This window comes from Zeugodacus cucurbitae, unplaced genomic scaffold (assembly GCF_028554725.1).
Source record: "Zeugodacus cucurbitae isolate PBARC_wt_2022May unplaced genomic scaffold, idZeuCucr1.2 ctg00000054.1, whole genome shotgun sequence".
NCBI classification, from domain to species: domain Eukaryota; kingdom Metazoa; phylum Arthropoda; class Insecta; order Diptera; family Tephritidae; genus Zeugodacus; species Zeugodacus cucurbitae.
Window position 1 is genome coordinate 2,501 of NW_026530841.1, and position 7,500 is coordinate 10,000.

At 31.0% G+C, this 7,500-nt stretch overlaps 1 non-coding gene across 1 annotated transcript in view; it reads left to right on the forward strand.

Annotated features, from left to right (window-relative positions):
* The window catches only part of LOC128923824 (large subunit ribosomal RNA), a 3,982-nt gene extending 569 nt beyond the window's left edge, over positions 1 to 3,413 (forward strand). The window contains exon 1 of the ribosomal RNA XR_008472550.1: positions 1 to 3,413. This exon is cut by the window's left edge and continues 569 nt beyond it. This is a non-coding gene — a ribosomal RNA (large subunit ribosomal RNA).
* Positions 3,414 to 7,500: the final 4,087 nt, after the last annotated feature.

Genomic DNA, 7,500 nt, shown 5'->3' on the forward strand with positions numbered 1-7,500 from the left:
AAAGATCATTGGTGTTAAGTTTATTCAAATTAATTTGCTTTTAGCTTATTAACATAGAATAAATACTGATGATTTGATAAAGTGTTGATAGATTTTACATATATAATGCTTAAATTCTTTTGAATTTTACAATAATATTATTATCATTGATTTTAATATTAATTGTATGCATTTATATGATTAACAATGCGAAAGATTCAGGATACCTTCGGGACCCGTCTTGAAACACGGACCAAGGAGTCTAACATATGTGCAAGTCATTGGGTTATATTAAACCTAATGGCGAAATTAACTTAACTTTTATATAATGGGATTAATTTTTAGTGAAATATTTTACTATTAATTCAATCCCGGGGCGTTCCATATAGTTATGTATAATGATAATTTATTATTATTTATACCTCTAACTGGAGCGTACCTTGAGCATATATGCTGTGACCCGAAAGATGGTGAACTATACTTGATCAGGTTGAAGTCAGGGGAAACCCTGATGGAAGACCGAAACAGTTCTGACGTGCAAATCGATTGTCAGAATTGAGTATAGGGGCGAAAGACCAATCGAACCATCTAGTAGCTGGTTCCCTCCGAAGTTTCCCTCAGGATAGCTGGTGCATTTAAATATTATGTAAAATAATCTTATCTGGTAAAGCGAATGATTAGAGGCCTTAGGGTCGAAACGACCTTAACCTATTCTCAAACTTTAAATGGGTAAGAACCTCACCTTTCTTGATATGAAGGTTGAGGTTATGATATAATGTGCCCAGTGGGCCACTTTTGGTAAGCAGAACTGGCGCTGTGGGATGAACCAAACGTAATGTTACGGTGCCCAAATTAACAACTCATGCAGATACCATGAAAGGCGTTGGTTGCTTAAAACAGCAGGACGGTGGACATGGAAGTCGTAATCCGCTAAGGAGTGTGTAACAACTCACCTGCCGAAGCAACTAGCCCTTAAAATGGATGGCGCTTAAGTTGTATACCTATACATTACCGCTAAAGTACATGATTTATAATACAATTTCGGTTGGATTATAAATTTTGAAACTTTAGTGAGTAGGAGGGTACAATGGTGTGCTTAGAAGTGTTTGGCGTAAGCCTGCATGGAGCCGCCATTGGTACAGATCTTGGTGGTAGTAGCAAATAATCGAATGAGACCTTGGAGGACTGAAGTGGAGAAGGGTTTCGTGTGAACAGTGGTTGATCACGAGTTAGTCGGTCCTAAGTTCAAGGCGAAAGCCGAAAATTTTCAAGTTTTAATGAATTGTTGAGAATATATAATTATTATGTTTTTCTTCATAGTAATTAAACACTTGAATAATTTTGAACGAAAGGGAATACGGTTCCAATTCCGTAACCTGTTGAGTATCCGTTTGTTATTAAAAATGGGCCTTGTGCTCATCCTGGCAACAGGAACGACCATAAAGAAGCCGTCGAGAGGTATCGGAAGAGTTTTCTTTTCTGTTTTATAGTCGTACTACCATGGAAGTCTTTCGAAGAGAGATATGGTAGATGGACTAGAAGAGCATGACATTTACTGTTGTGTCGATATTTTCTCCTCGGACCTTGAAAATTTATGGTGGGGTTACGCAAACTTCTCAACAGGCCGTACCAATATCCGCAGCTGGTCTCCAAGGTGAAGAGTCTCTAGTCGATAGAATAATGTAGGTAAGGGAAGTCGGCAAATTAGATCCGTAACTTCGGGATAAGGATTGGCTCTGAAGATTGAGATAGTCGGGCTTGATTGGGAAGCAATACCATGGTTTATGTACTCGTTCTGGGTAAATAGAGAATTCGGTTCTTGTTCCCCGGATAGTAGTTACGTAGCCAATTGTGGAACTTTCTTGCTAAAATTTTATAAGAATTATATCGCAAGATATATATTCTTATTTAATTATAACGATTATCAATTAACAATCAATTCAGAACTGGCACGGACTTGGGGAATCCGACTGTCTAATTAAAAACAAGCATTGTGATGGCCCTAACGGGTGTTGACACAATGTGATTTCTGCCCAGTGCTCTGAATGTCAAAGTGAAGAAATTCAAGTAAGCGCGGGGTAAACGGCGGGAGTAACTATGACTCTCTTAAGGTAGCCAAATGCCTCGTCATCTAATTAGTGACGCGCATGAATGGATTAACGAGATTCCTACTGTCCCTATCTACTATCTAGCGAAACCACAGCCAAGGGAACGGGCTTGGAATAATTAGCGGGGAAAGAAGACCCTGTTGAGCTTGACTCTAGTCTGGCAGTGTAAGGAGACATAAGAGGTGTAGCATAAGTGGGAGATATATAATTTCGGTTATGTATCAACAATGAAATACCACTACTCTTATTGTTTCCTTACTTACTTGATTAAGTGGAACGTGTATCATTGCTTAGCCATTATATGGGTATATTTATATATCTTATGGTATTGGGTTTTGATGCAAGCTTCTTGATCAAAGTACCACGAGTTTGTTATATAATTGTAAACATATTTTAATGAAATGATAGCATTTCGGTGTTATTGTTATAATTAAAATTTGGTATAACTCCAACACTCAGGTATGATCCAATTCAAGGACATTGCCAGGTGGGGAGTTTGACTGGGGCGGTACATCTCTCAAATAATAACGGAGGTGTCCCAGGCCAGCTCAGTGCGGACAGAAACCACACATAGAGCAAAAGGGCAAATGCTGACTTGATCTCGGTGTTCAGTACACACAGAGACAGCAAAAGCTCGGCCTATCGATCCTTTGGTTTAAAGAGTTTTTAACAAGAGGTGTCAGAAAAGTTACCACAGGATAACTGGCTTGTGGCGGCCAAGCGTTCATAGCGACGTCGCTTTTTGATCCTTCGATGTCGGCTCTTCCTATCATTGTGAAGCAAAATTCACCAAGCGTTGGATTGTTCACCATTCAAGGGAACGTGAGCTGGGTTTAGACCGTCGTGAGACAGGTTAGTTTTACCCTACTAATGACAATTGTTATTGCGACAGCATTCCTGCGTAGTACGAGAGGAACCGCAGGTACGGACCAATGGTACAATACTTGTTCGAGCGAACAGTGGTATGATGCTACGTCCGTTGGATTATGCCTGAACGCCTCTAAGGTCGTATCCGTGCTGGACTGCAATGATAAATATGGGGCAATTGCATTGTATGGCTTCTCTAAACCATTTAAAGTTTATAAATTTTATTTATAAACGACAATGGATATATGTGATGCCAATGTTATTTGTAACATAGCAAATGCGGGAGGATTAAATATCACCTGTATGACGCGCTAGTTACTTATTAAAACATTATTTAATACAATGTCAATTGCCTAGAATCAATTGTAAACGACTTTGGTAACGGGCAAGGTGTTGTAAGTGGTAGAGCAGCTGCCATACTGCGATCCACTGAAGCTTATCCTTTGCTTGATGATTCGATCAAACTGTTTATAAATTATTTATATGTATATATATATGTGTGTGTGTATTGTAATATACATACCGTATATATTTATATTATAAATATTTATATATATGTATATATATGTATTTTTTTTTTTTAATGTATATATATATATAATATAGAAGAAAAATCTAAGTTTAACATTATTAATTAAGTTTAATAGTAATAATTTAGATTAAGTATTTTATATTATTATGTATTGAAAAAATAAAATATATATAATATATGTAATATATAAATATTTATGTTATATTAACATACTTGTTTATATATATATATATATTATTTTTAACAGTTTTTTTAAGAATCTTCATAAATTAATTGAATATAAGAAAACATTTTTTATTTTTTTGAACGCGAAGTACTTTATTTTCTCAATATTCATTGAGAACATAAGGTAGTGTTATAGATTGTTATCAAACGACTATTACAATATACTGAAAAACAATTGTGAAATATACAAAAATTAATATATTGTATAGTTGTTAGAGAGAATCTTATAACATAAAGATACAGATTTTTGAACGCAAAGTACTTTATTTCTCAATATTCATGAGAACATAAGGTAGTGTTATATAGATTGTTATCAAACGACTATTAACAATATACTGAAAAACAATTGTGAAATATACAAAAATTAATATATTGTATAAGTTGTTAGAGAGAATCTTATAACATAAAGATACAGATTTTTGAACGCAAAGTACTTTATTTCTCAATATTCATTGAGAACATAAGGTAGTGTTATATAGATTGTTATCAAACGACTATTACAATATACTGAAAAACAATTGTGAAATATACAAAAATTAATATATTGTATAGTTGTTAGAGAGAATCTTATAACATAAAGATACAGATTTTTGAACGCAAAGTACTTTATTTCTCAATATTCATTGAGAAACATAAGGTAGTGTTATATAGATTGTTATCAAACGACTATTACAATATACTGAAAAAACAATTGTGAAATATACAAAAATTAATATATTGTATAGTTGTTAGAGAGAATCTTATAACATAAAGATACAGATTTTTGAACGCAAAGTACTTTATTTCTCAATATTCATTGAGAACATAAGGTAGTGTTATATAGATTGTTATCAAACGACTATTACAATATACTGAAAAACAATTGTGAAATATACAAAAATTAATATATTGTATAGTTGTTAGAGAGAATCTTATAACATAAAGATACAGATTTTTGAACGCAAAGTACTTTATTTCTCAATATTCATTGAGAACATAAGGTAGTGTTATATAGATTGTTATCAAACGACTATTACAAAATACTGAAAAACAATTGAAATATACAAAAATGAATATATAATGGTATATTGAATAGTTGTTAGAGAGAACCTTAACATAAAGATACAGCTTTGAACGCAAAGTTATCAAACGACTTTTACAATATACTGAAAAGCAATTGAAATATACAAAAATTAATATAATGGTATATTGTATAATATAAAACTAAGTTTGGTTAAACGGCGGGCATAAAAATGATTTTATTTACGTAGCCAAATGCATCGTCATCTTATTAGTGACGCGCAAAAAGGAATTCAGGAGATTCCTACTGTCCCTATTTGCGAAGAGCCGAAACCACATATAAAGAGCCAAAAGGCGAAAAAACGTATATTTGCATATAAAAAAACTAAATTTGGTTAAACGGCGGGCATAAAAATGATTTTATTTACGTAGCCAAATGCATCGTCATCTTATTAGTGACGCGCAAAAAGGAATTCAGGAGATTCCTACTGTCCCTATTTGCGAAGAGCCGAAACCACATATAAAGAGCCAAAACGCCGAAAAAACGTATATTTGCATATAAAAAAAAACTAAATTTGGTTAAACGGCGGGCATAAAAATGATTTTATTTACGTAGCCAAATGCATCGTCATCTTATTAGTGACGCGCAAAAGGAATTCAGGAGATTCCTACTGTCCCTATTTGCGAAGAGCCGAAACCACATATAAGAGCCAAAAGGCCGAAAAAACGTATATTTGCATATAAAAAAAACTAAATTTGGTTAAACGGCGGGCATAAAATGATTTTATTTACGTAGCCAAATGCATCGTCATCTTATTAGTGACGCGCAAAAAGGAATTCAGGAGATTTCCTACTGTCCCTATTTGCGAAGAGCCGAAACCACATATAAAGAGCCAAAACGCCGAAACCACGTATATTTGCATATAAAAAAACTAAGTTTGGTTAAACGGCGGGCATAAAAATGATTTTATTTACGTAGCCAAATGCATCGTCATCTTATTAGTGACGCGCAAAAAGGAATTCAGGAGATTCCTACTGTCCCTATTTGCGAAGAGCCGAAACCACATATAAAGAGCCAAAAGGCCGAAAAAACGTATATTTGCATATAAAAAAAACTAAATTTGGTTAAACGGCGGGCATAAAAATGATTTTATTTACGTAGCCAAATGCATCGTCATCTTATTAGTGACGCGCAAAAAGGAATTCAGGAGATTCCTACTGTCCCTATTTGCGAAGAGCCGAAACCACATATAAAGAGCCAAAACGCCGAAACCACGTATATTTGCATATAAAAAAAACTAAGTTTGGTTAAACGGCGGGCATAAAAATGATTTTATTTACGTAGCCAAATGCATCGTCATCTTATTAGTGACGCGCAAAAAGGAATTCAGGAGATTCCTACTGTCCCTATTTGCGAAGAGCCGAAACCCATATAAAGAGCCAAAACGCCGAAACCACGTTCATACAAGTAAAAAAATTTCATATAAATACTAAATAATTTTCATATAGATACTAAGTTTATGAATTCATACAAGTAAATAATTTTCATATAAATACTAAATAATTTTCATATAGATACTAAGTTAATGAATTCATACAAGTTAAAAATTTTCATATAAATACTAAATAATTTTCATATAGATACTAAGTTAATGAATTCATACAAGTTAAAATTTTCATATAAATACTAAATAATTTTCATATAGATACTAAGTTTATGAATTCATACAAGTAAAAAATTTTCATATAAATACTAAATAATTTTCATATAGATACTAAGTTTATGAATTCATACAAGTAAATAATTTTCATATAAATACTAAATAATTTTCATATAGATACTTAATAAATTTCATATAAATACTAATTAATTTTCATATAGATACTAAGTTAATGAATTCATACAAGTAAAAATTTTCATATAAATACTAAATAATTTTCATATAGATACTAAGTTATGAATTCATACAAGTAAAAAATTTTCATATAAATACTAAATAATTTTCATATAGATACTAAGTTAATGAATTCATACAAGTTAAAAATTTTCATATAAATACTAAATAATTTTCATATAGATACTAAGTTTATGAATTCATACAAGTAAAAAATGTTCATATAAATACTAAATAATTTTCATATAGATACTAAGTTTATGAATTCATACAAGTAAAAAATTTTCATATAAATACTAAATAATTTTCATATAGATACTAAGTTTATGAATTCATACAAGTTAAAAATTTTCATATAAATACTAAATAATTTTCATATAGATACTAAGTTATGAATTCATACAAGTAAAAAAATTTTCATATAAATACTAAATAATTTCATATAGATACTAAGTTTATGAATTCATACAAGTAAATAATTTTCATATAAATACTAAATAATTTTCATATAGATACTAAGTTAATGAATTCATACAAGTTAAAAATTTTCATATAAATACTAAATAATTTTCATATAGATACTAAGTTAATGAATTCATACAAGTTAAAAATTTTCATATAAATACTAAATAATTTTCATATAGATACTAAGTTAATGAATTCATACAAGTTAAAAATTTTCATATAAATACTAAATAATTTTCATATAGATACTAAGTTTATGAATTCATACAAGTAAATAATTTTCATATAAATACTAATAATTTTCATATAGATACTAAGTTAATGAATTCATACAAGTTAAAAAATTTTCATATAAATACTAAATAATTTTCATATAGATACTAAGTTAATGAATTCATACAAGTTAAAAATTTTCATATAAATACTAAAT